Source organism: Mustela nivalis, assembly GCF_964662115.1.
Source record: "Mustela nivalis genome assembly, chromosome: 18".
NCBI classification, from domain to species: Eukaryota; Metazoa; Chordata; class Mammalia; order Carnivora; family Mustelidae; genus Mustela; species Mustela nivalis.
Window position 1 is genome coordinate 56,288,190 of NC_139037.1, and position 11,253 is coordinate 56,299,442.

The 11,253-nt window shown below is 54.7% G+C and overlaps 1 protein-coding gene across 3 annotated transcripts in view; it reads right to left on the bottom strand.

Moving 5' to 3' along the window:
* BICRA (BRD4 interacting chromatin remodeling complex associated protein) overlaps positions 1 to 4,625 on the bottom strand; it is a 76,211-nt gene extending 71,586 nt beyond the window's left edge. For 2 of the 3 annotated variants that reach the window (XM_082710547.1, XM_082710545.1), the window contains exon 1: positions 3,375 to 3,583. The gene's annotated coding sequence lies outside the window, so the exon portion shown is untranslated. Of the gene's footprint in view, positions 1 to 3,374; positions 3,584 to 4,220 lie in introns of those variants that run through there. The other variant, XM_082710546.1, reaches the window with a different exon arrangement.
* Between the last annotated feature and the right edge of the window lie 6,628 nt (positions 4,626 to 11,253).

Below are 11,253 nucleotides of genomic sequence, written 5' to 3' on the forward strand. Positions count from 1 at the left end.
CCCTCCACAGCTCTTGGGGGTGGGAGGGGAAGACCCCAGATCCCGAGGGAAGGCTGGGGAAGGCCCCAGAGGCCTCTGGGAAGGAAGTGGGGGGGCGGAGCCCAGGCCTGTCCCTCTAGGGCCTTACTCATGCTCTTCCACACAAAAAAAAAAAAAAAAAAAAAAAAAAAAAAAAATCAGTTCCTATTTTCAGGAAACACTCAGGCTTGAGGGACCAACCTGGATGTTTCCCACAGCCCCTCTCCTCCTGCCCCAAAGGAATTATTATGCCTCAGGAAGGAAGATATTTACACATCAAGGATGGGACTGTCAGATAAGGGACCAGGGCTCTCTCCAAGCATAGTCTCCCCAAGCTCTGCTGACACATGGGGAACCCCTCTCCCACTCTCTTCCATCTCTGCAGTCTGGGTTGGGGTCCCCTCCCAGCCAAGGAACGGGCTTTCCCCGGGCTCAGTTTTCTCATCTGTAAAATGGCGAGACCATCCACGTTACCCTCTTCACTGGGCGGGGAAGGGCCTCCCCAGGCGAGGGGCCTCCCCAGCCCCGATCCCTCAGCAACCCCCCCCCCAAGTTTATTCAGCATCAGTCTGTCCTGAAGGGGAAGGGTCCTGTTCAGAAAGCTGGCAGGGGGAATGTCACTGATTTTCAGATGGCCCTCACCGCTCCTCCTCCCCCCTCCCCCCCCCCAGAGCCACAGAGACCTCCTTCAGGCCTTTTGCTACTGTCCCAACATCCCTTCCTATCCCCTACAGGCACACCTAGCCTGCCTGCTGAATGACAAAAATAACACATTTGGATAATTCCCTCACCCACCTCAAGGTCATCTAAGGGAACTGTAATTATCATCACCTGCAGATGAAGAAACTGAGGACGTGGGACTCAAGGGACCCGCCTAAGGCTACACAGTGGGACAGGGGGTCTGCCACCAGCCGTGGGGAGGATGGGAGAGAAGGTTCTCTGCCAGGGCGCCACGGAAGGTGGCAGCACAGAGTGACCACGAAGGTCCCCAACAGCAGCTCGGCTTGCCTGCTGGTGGGGCTAAGTCCCAGCTCAGCAGGTGGAGGAAGAGAAGGATGATGGTAGGGCCAGCTCCCAGGCGCCCCCACCCTGGGCCCCCCACCCAGCCAGGCCTGCGGCACCCCTTCCCAACCCACACACCTCTTTAAGTCTCAGTTCTTGCCAGTAAGCGCTCTACTCCTAGCCACGTGTGAAATGATTCTGCTCTCAGCCTGACTGCCAGGTATCTTTACTCCTTCCCAAAAACCAGCAAGGAGCGGAGGTGAGAGGGGAGACACCGGGTGACCAGACACATACACACACACAGACAATAGTTCCTTCCAGGTTATTATTACATTTGAGACCAAAGTCAAGTGAAAGCAACAGTACAAAGTCCCAAAAAGGGGTACAGGAGAACTTAACAGTCTTGAGCTCAGTTGGAGAAACCGGAAATGGTTGCAAATTGGCACTGTGTGACCCTGGGCATGTCACTGAACCTCTCTGAGCCTCCATTAGCCTGTCTGCAAAATGGAAATAATTACTGCTCCTACTTCCTTTGGGGACTGTGGTCAGTGTGTAGCAGAAGCCAATCCATAAGGCTCCCCGAGGTAGAGAGATGTTATTTCGGGCTTGTAGGAGTGGAGGATCTACAGGCGAGGGCACAGTAGGTAAGTCCCACTAGACATATCAGCACAAGGGAAGGGGATCATTCCTGAACTGTCCAACTCCCCCTGTTCTCACACCACCCCACAGGTCAGAGTTGTCCAAGCCCCTTATGCCCAGCCCGGGTGAAAGTGCACAGAGAGAGCGAGCGAACTATGTCCCTGCCAAAGGCACCGGCAGAAAGGAGATGCAAAGGAAACGCCAACACTCGGTCCATCCCCAGATGGGTTATTATTCTATCCGAGGGCCGTGTGACAAAAGGGGCTGATTGTCCCGACTTGAGGCTGGGCTCGGACTGCAGCCCACAGCCTGGGAACACCAGAGGGCTGGGACCTGTCACCCCAGCCTCCCTGGGAGAGCTGACACCGCGGCCTCTGACCCCACCTCCCAGGAAGTTCAGCTGCTCAGAACCACAAAGCAAAACAAAGGGGAGCGGAGAGGAAGGAGCCACCGTACCTTCCGATCAACCGCTGGCCCCAGAGCCCCAAGCCCCAAGCCCGGAGCCAGAGCCCGAGCAGGAGACCCGGCGCGGCTGCTCGCCCGGCTCTCTGCTGGCCGCTGACTAAGGCCGGGGCAGCCCGTGGTCCCTTGTCTCCCCGCGGCTGCCCGTGACAGCAGCCGGGGAAGCAGACGAGGGGCAGCCAGGGATGGGAAAACCAGATGGCTCCATCCCTCCTCCCTCCTCCTCCATCCCTCCCTCCGGGTGCCCGCGGGCCTGGCCGCCCTCCGCAGGGGCCCGGGGAGGCCGCGGGCCCGGCTCGTCCGGGCTCACCCCAGGGAAAGGGTTGCCTTTGTCTAAAGGTCACCACCCGAGCGCGGTGCCCGGGCTGGGCCTGGTGCCTCCCATTCCCAGGCCGAGGGGGTGGAGATGGGGGGCCGCCCCAAATCTCGGGAGGTGACAGGGGTAAGGCTCCCCTCCCTCCCCTCCCCCTTCCCGTAACGGCCCCCTCCGGGACCAGCCAGCTAGCGGGGGAGGGGGTCAACTCCCTTCCTCGCTGGGGGTTGGGGGACCAAGTCAACTCCTTTCATTGTTTAGGGGCGGTGGGGAGGGGGAGACCCAACGGCCTCCTTCCGCATCCATCTCTCCCCAGCCTGCCGGAGGCCCCGTTTCTTCGCGGCACCCCCGGCAGGGATTTGGGGAGGGGGCGCAGAGGACGGCGAGAGGGGGAGATGAAGGCTCTCCACCTCCGGCCGGGATAGCACCAACCGCTGCCCCATTGCCCTCTTCTTCTCCGAAAGGCGGGGAGCAGGGTAAGGGGAGGGGGCCCCCGGGCCGGGAGAGGGGGGGGTCTCCCCGCCCCTCCCCCCGTGGAACGTTAGGTCTCGTTTTTCCGCCGCTCCATTGTATCCCCGGCAGCCGGCGGGAGGGCCGGGGAGGCACCGGGCGCCGGGTTTGGGCAGGGGAGCCCGGGGTGGGGGGGTCCCCGCAGGATCGGGGCGGCGGTGATGGTGGGAGAGACGCGGGGGGTGGGGGGGCTGCCGGGGGTGGTGGGCGCCGAGCAGAAAAAGAGGCAGCGGGCGCTGCGCCCCGGTTGGGGGGCTGAGTGTGTGAGTGTCGGGGGGGTGGGTTCGGCCCCGGCTCCGGCTCCCCCCACACACACCCTCGCCGCCAACCCCCACTCCCCCCTCGCTTTTGCGCCCTGTCACAGCCCCGACTCGCAGGTAGAGAGAGTTAAGAGATTTAAAGAGAAATTGCTACATTGTGAGAAACTCACCCTGATGTTTGAGCAGCCGTCGGCGCGGGGTCTCCGAGACGGCCCCGCACGGGCTGCAAAGGGAGGACCCAGAAGGGGCCGACCGGCCGGGCCGGTCAGCGCACTGCCTGATCGCATGGCGGCCGCCCGGCAGCCTCCGCCAGGGCCCTGCCGCCGCCCCGCGCCGCGGCCCGGGCGCCCCGGACCCGCGCGCGCTCCGGGGAGGACCCCTCGGGTTTGGAAAAAAAAAAAAAATTAATTAAATGCAAAAGAAAAAAAAAAAAAAACCTTGCAGGTTTTGTGTCCGCCCCCCCTTCCTCCTCCTCCTCCTCCTCCCTCCGCCCTCGCCGGGGGACGGGCTTGGGGGAGGCCCCGCCCCGCGCTCCGCACACCAGCCCCGGCTCCGGTAGCCGAGCGGCGGGCCCGGGAGCGAATGGGAGGCCGAGGACGCCCCGGGGGGGTGCCTTGCGCGCCAGCACCGCCCCCTCCCCAGCCCCAGTCTCGGGGGTTTGGGGTCGCGCCTTCCCAGGCTCTGGTAGAGTCGGCGGACTGCCGCGCACGGCGTTCCGGGTTAGGGGAAATGGCTGAAGGGATTCGCGTTCCCAGACCCCGGGCGTCCAGCCCGATGGTGAAAGGGGTGCCGTACGCCCGGGGCGCGCGCTGGACGCGGGGGACAGTCGCCGGGCGGGAGGACGCGCCCAGGGCGGGTGCCGAACGTTCGAAAAGGTAGCGGGAGTAGAGGATAAAGAGGGGGCGCCTCGCCGTTGGAACCGCGAAGGAGCCGGGAACCGGAGCGAAGAGGGTGGAAGGCGGCGGGCAAGGGGGGGGTGTTTGGGGTGACTGGCCCCCAATGGCTTGATCACTCACCTCAATCGGTCTTTGCTGACCTGCGACGGCCCTGGGGTGGGGGGCGCCGGGAACGCGGGGTCCAACTTCAGAGCTTCCTAGAGGCCTCGCGGCCGGCGCTGATGGGATTCCCAGAAGCCCCAGGACGTCTCGGTGGTTTTGGGTCCGTTTCCGCCCCACCAGCCCGAGAACGCCCTGCGGGCGGGACACTTAGATTCCCGCGTTCGTTCAGGGAACGCTCGGTGGGCCCCTACTGTGTGTCCTGTGCGGTGCTGGGGGCCCAGCGGGGACCCAAATGGCCCGGACCGGCCTGCCCTTAAGGGGTGCACAGGCCTGGGAGGCCTCTCTATAGGTTTTTTATTACCTTCGGTCTCCTCAGTGCCCTAAAAAGCTCCGTGCACACAGAAGCTGCTTAATAAATGTGTGTTGAATGAATTAATGATGGAGAAGTGTGTTTTAAGTTTTAGTATTTATCCTACTATCTTGGTGGTACCCTTCATATTTTTTAAGATATCACGGGCCCTGACTCCAACCGGTGAAGCCCGCGGTTCCCGTTCTGCGTTTGCCGCGTCCTTGCTGTGTGACCTTGGCGAGTGACTTAACGTCTCTGTACCTCCATTACCTCATCTCAATGATAGGCCTCACTTCACAAGGTCGTTAGGACCAGATACGCCCTTGTGGAGATCTGCACCTGGTAGGAAATGCCAGATCAGTGCTGACGATTTGTGATTATTATGTAGAAAGTAAACTTAATCAGCTTTGAGTTACCCCAAACAGGAGACAGTGGTGAATAATCCATAATAATAATAATAAGTTACAAAATAATCCATAACTTCTATTGGGATCGTACTGGAAGTATGAGACCCTTTGGAGAAGGGCCATATACACTTGGACTTGTGCAGCTTGCCCTTCTATTTGCTGCAATTGAGCTCCAGGGCCAAGCACAATGTTTTCAGACCTCAGTAGTGCCCACTAGGAAGAGACCTCTAGCCACCGCCATCTAGAAACCTTGAATCCCAGTTTACAGCGTAGAGAAGTAAATTGGCTTTGAGAGGGGAAGTATTTCGGACCAGTGTCACACAACCAGGAAGTAGGACCTGATTTGAGCTGGGTGGAACTTGAGTCTGTCAAAGCTGCCAGCCCCCACTAGGAGAGCTCAGCACTTGAAGACTGGTTAAAAGTAGACTACAAAAAAAGACCTAACTTCACTTACCCCCTGCATTGCACGGCAGGGGGACACTGTTATCTGCACACCTCTCCCCCACAAGAACACTGCCTGGTTTTTCATGCTCAAGAAATTCTTTGGAACAAAGAGAGAATATCCACCCTTCCACAGTGACCTCTTTGGAAGACAGTCTTGATGCTATGCCACTTGGAATGGGCCTGGCTAGATGTAAAGGATGCCAAGAAAAAGTCAACCCCAAACCTAGCCACGACTGGCCAAGCCCTAGGGGATCAAATGTCCAAGGCCAGTGTAGGGGTCATTATTGGCCCAAAAGAGAAGTGACCTGCTGTCTTTTGGGGATGGTACCCATTATCCCTTTGAGAATCCCACATAAGTCAGGAGTTCTAGGTTAAGAGCTAAGTTGGTGGTGAGACCCAGATAGGTTCAGCTCCTTGTGGGGGCCAAGCCAGGACATCCTGGTGTTTGTTCCATCACCAACTGGCTCTGAGTCATCAGATGAACTTGGGGTGAGTCACTTTTCTTCCAGCTCCTCCACTTTCTCATCAGTCCAATGGGAGTGTATAGTCAGACACCGAGAACCCCCCCACCCCAGCATTTTATCATGAAAATTTTCACATGTGGAAAAGTGATGAACACCTAATTATCAGCCACTGAGATCGGACTGTCAGTGTGTCACTCCACTGACTTCATCACACATCTGCAACTGTCCTTCCATCAAATCCGTCTTATTGGTCCATGTGTTACAGACATGTGTTACCTCCCCCTTAACTCGGTTAACCAGGTAATGCTAACTCCCCACTCTGATCAATGCTCTGATGAGTGGAGTAACCCTCTGGGCCAGGTGCTGGCTCTCTTTTAAACCTCAATTCTATCCTCTATATTTGTGAAGGAGAAACCGATTCAGAGAGTAAGACACCAGATCAAGGTCACAGAGCTTGGGAGTCAAACCCGGCTCCGTGTCCCCTGGGTCCGAACTTTGTATGAGGATCACAGAGAGGCTGAAACGAGACAAGGATCCTGAAGGTCATAGGGACAAAGCAGTGTACAGATGTGAAAGATGAGGACCAGACCTATCCTCAACCAGCAAATAGGCTACATCTCTGTGTTCTGCTGCCCCTCCCCACCCCTCTCCTCCCCTCTCCCCACCTCCGGGTCCTTGCCTCCCAAGTTGGGACTTAATCCCATATGGGTCACAGTATCTCCTCTTTCCTAACATAAGGCTGGGCAGGTGACAGACACCTCATAAACGTTTGCTGAATGAATAAGGGGGTCCAAACAAGTTTTCTGTAAGGAAAACGGCCTCTCTAGGCCCTTGTGGCCCTCTCAACAACAAGCAGACTTAGACATTGGACCTGAGCTTATTAAAACGCCACAGCCCCAACACAAACTTGGATTTCTGCCCTTCATCTCAACACTTAATGGGACTGTTTTCATTATAACCCAGCAGCTGAAAAGGAACAGCAGGAAACCCACTATTGGCCATGGAAGGATCCAGTACATTGGAGGACTAAGCCGCCCTAACCCAGGGTTTTTTTCCACTTCAAGCCCGCTGGTTGCAAGTCCTCTTTGCGTTCCCAATCCTCCAGCCAGGGCAGCTCTCCCCGCCCCCCAACGCCCTCTGGCCCAAGTACCACAGCATTTTCTGTCTCATCCAGTCCCACTGCTAGTCCTTCCTCGCCCCACCCTCAGCTCTGCCAACAATCCCCTTTACCTCTAACTGAGGCCTGCCCCTCCTACCAGCCCTGCACTCCAGCTCCCATCTTGCAGGACCCTCACCAACGTCTGGCCTGATCGCCATCTCCCTACAGAGAAGGGGTGGGTTTTCTTGGGTTTGTCCCTCTGAAAGTCAAAACCCGGCCCGCTTGCAGCTGGTTGCGGCCCCTCCCTCGCACGGGCCGCTGCAAAGTTGAAAACTTCGCCAACCCAAGTTCTGTTTCTTGATCTGGGAGGATGCTGGTGTTCTTGGTTTTCGTTTCAGCCGCACACTTAACGATTCGTGCACTTTTCTGTATGTATGGAACACTTCAGTAACAAGAGGAAACAAAAGAAGAAGCCTTGCCCGATTCTAAAACACCCTACGGTCCCTTCAGGTTTCGTTTCAATGGGGTTTGAGAAGAGAAAGTTTCCATCAAGGATCTCTCCAAGGACCCGGGTTTTAATCGCGAGGTGAGGAAAGAAGGGGAAATCAGAGGGCACTAACTCCCACCTCTGCCCTCTGACCGCGCCCTTTAAATATGGCTCGTACAAGGGGAGTGCGCTGCCCCAGCTCCTGGCCCTACTAGTCCGCTCGGAAGGCAGACGCCGAGAGAGAGAACGAAATCAGGCAGCTGCGAGCCCAACCCGGACTCGGGTCCTCAGCGCGGCAAGTGCGGGGGGCGGGGTCTGATCGCCCATTGGCCCAAGCCTGGGGGCGGGGACACCTCTCTGTCCCACCCCCAACCCCTACAGGGTTCTTTGGGCCTCGCGCCGGCTCGGGGAATTATTCATCGGGGGGCGGGGCCTGGGTTTGTTTACACGCTGCCATTGGCTGGATTTGAATCGGCCCGACTGCGGGCCGGCCGCGGGGCGGGGCTTCGGAGGGCCGGGGCCCGCGCCTGACAGCTAGGGCCCGCGCTGAACGCGCCGCGGATGCAGTGGGGTTCGGGCTGTGGGAGTACCCTGGGCAGATGCGGGTAGCGGCGGTGGGCAAGTTGGAGCTTACGCTCATTTCTCGACAAATGCTAATCAAGGATCGGGTTGGGGAGCATGGTTTTTGTTTTTATAAAAACGCCTGAGAGGTGGAAAAAAACACAGAACAACACACGAACCAAGAAACAACCTAACTGTCCATGGATGGGGGACTCGTTAAATAAACTGTGGCCTGACCCATAATGGGACACGAAGTAACTCTAAAATGAGGAAGCCATACCCGAATCGACACAGCACAAGCTATATATCCGGTCAAGAAAATAAAAAAGCCAAAGAGGAGAGCAGAGTGTATAATGATTTAAAAGTGGGGGAGTGGGTGAAAAGAAATACAAGCTTTTGCTTCTCAAAGGCTCAGAGTATCTTTGAAAGCGAAAACAAACTGGTAACAGCATTTGTCCCTGGAGAGGAAGACAGGGTGGGGGAGGGTGGATCTTTCTGTACTTTTGCACAAAAGTTCGAACCTTGTATCATCCATTCAAAGAAATACATACACTGTAAACAAAAATACTGAGTTCTGAGAACTCTCCCTTTGCACCCTCCCACCTTGCCCCTACTGCCCCTGGGGAAACTCTTGACTTGGCTATAGAGGCTGTGGGCCCCAGACCTGCACCCCCTGTACCCCAACAATGGCCTTGGGGGTTGGGGAGGGCCTGGCTGGGAATGAGTGTCTTCAATAACTCCTGTACTACCGCATAGCCAGACCCAATGAAGAGAGTGCCTTTGTTGTTTTAAGCAATTTAGTAATCACCCTGGGGATTTAACATCCTAAGGGGCTGCCTTAGCTGTGCTTGGGGGACCATGAGGAGAAACAAACCTAACCAAGCCTTTTAGGAAAGAAGCATAAGAAAATCTAGGAGAGGCCCCTTTAAGAAGGGTAGTCAGCCTCACTGATAAACCCCTTCTGAGGTTGTAGGGATTCACTGACTGAATGGGCAGAGGGAGCCCTGTCCCTGGTTTTGACTTGCATGAAAACTCCCGTGTTCTGGGAGATCTAGGGAAGAGGATGAGAACAGCTTCTGGCAGCTAATGAGTTTGGGACTGTTACAGTTCTCACTTACGAAGATTTCCTCTGCATAAATTTCGATGATCCGGGGTTTGTGAAACATTTAGTTTGCCGTGAAAGTCCCCCAAGCCTAGAGTGAAAATTTGCCCATCTACAAGATGTAGTTATGGCCAGTCCTGGTGTTTAAAGTCAGTGAATGCCCGATCAAGTTTTAGCAGATTGGACAGTCTAATATCATCCCTGGTTTACACACATGGAAACTGAGTCACAGAGAGGTTACAAAATTGCCAAGATCAGGCTGCGTGGGGACTCGAACCCTGCTCCAAACCTCATACTTTTAACTGCCTTATTACACTTGCCCCTAAAAACTGTTATGTCCTCATGGAGGTGAACTGTTTTGCAACTATCTTCTGTGGTAGAGAGTTTTTTTGTTTTTGTTTTTAAAGGTTCATTAATTTATTAGAGAGAGAGCATGGGGTGGGTACGGGGAGAGGAACAGAGCATCATCACCATCACGGGGGCCTGATCCCACCAGGTCCATGAAATCATGACCTGAACCAAAATCAAGAGTCATTAACCTAATGATCCACCCAGGTGCTCCTGTTTTGTTTTTAATAAAAGAATTCCTGGCAGTTCTTTCTAAAATTCTAACACTAGGGCAAAATTTTTTAAAGTACCGTTCACAGAAAAAATGTTTTGCCCTTGGCCCTTTTACCCATTAAACATTTATTTATTGCATATTATGTGCCAGGCACACTTCTAAGCCTTTCGTACACATCAGCTCACTGAATCTTTGCAACAACCCAGAAGTCAAAAGTGTTACTACTCTCACGGATGGAGAAACTAAACTACAGAGAAGTGAAATAAACTGGCCCATGTCCCCACATCTCCCTACAGAAAAGAGAAAAAGAAGAGCAAGGAGAACAGGCAGGACATGGCTGGAGAGAGAGGAAGGTGTCCAAAGTTGCTAGGAGAAAGGAAAGAATGGGGGCTGACAGGTCGTGATGTCAGGGATCCCAACATTGAACCCCATATTGGGCTCCATGTTCAGTGGGGAGTCTGCTTGGAGATTCTTTCCCTCTGCCCCTCACCCCCTCAAATCAATAAATAAATCTTTAAAAAGAAAAAAAGAATGGGAGCTGAGATAAACCTTTGGATTGGCAAACGTGGAGGAAATGGCTTTTAGGGGAGGTGGAATGGGGCGGGGGAGGGGAGCTGTGGGTAGTTTGCAAAAGGTGCCCAAAGTCAGCAGGGAGATGCAAACCAAAACCACAGTAAGACACTCTTCCACGCTCATTAGAATGGCCATGATGAGAAAACGGGACAAGAACAAGTGTTAGCAAGGATGCGGTAAAATCAGAACTGCTATACACTGCTGGTCGGTAAAATGGTCTAGCCATTTTCCCTCTGTAACCAGCACATAGAATCACCATAGACCCACTTCCAGTTATACACCTCCCAAATAATTGAAACCACATGTTCAAACAATAATTTGGACAAGACTGTTCATAGCGGCACTACTCACAATAGCAAAAAGGGGAAAACCCATGCATCCATCAGTAGATAAATGAATAAACAAAATGTGGTGAACCCATGCAATAGAGTAGTATATGGCCCCAAAAAGGAACCAAGTGCTGGCACCTGATATAACGTGGATGCACGCACGATGAAAATATAAGGCTGGGCTCCTGGATGGCTCAGTTGGTTAAGCTTCTGCTTCCAGCTCAGGTCATGATCTTGGAGTCTGGGGATCAAACCCCACGTCCAGCTCTCTGCTCAGCAGGAAGCCTGCTTCTCCCTCTCCCACTCCCCTACTGGTGTCCTCTCTGTCGCTGGGTCTCTCTCTGTCAAATAAACAAATAAAATCTTCAAAAAAAATAAAAGGTTAAAAATTGTAATATGCAGCTAAGAAGGAAAGCAGTGGTGTTGAGCACAGACAGCTTTAAAAGTAATTCACGTGGCGGTGTATTCAAGGAGAGGAGCCAGAAATAGCTGGAGAGGGGCCAGGTGGAGGGAAAGAAGAGGGATATCGGGGGAAGTGGAAGAGAAGTGGGGTCCAGTCAGTGCACCTGCTCTGGAGGGATTAGAGAGAGCCCAGGGCAGACCTCATAAAGCTCTCCCAGGTCTATGGAGGATACAGACCCATCCCCGTTGTCAGGGCTGGCATGGGGGACGAA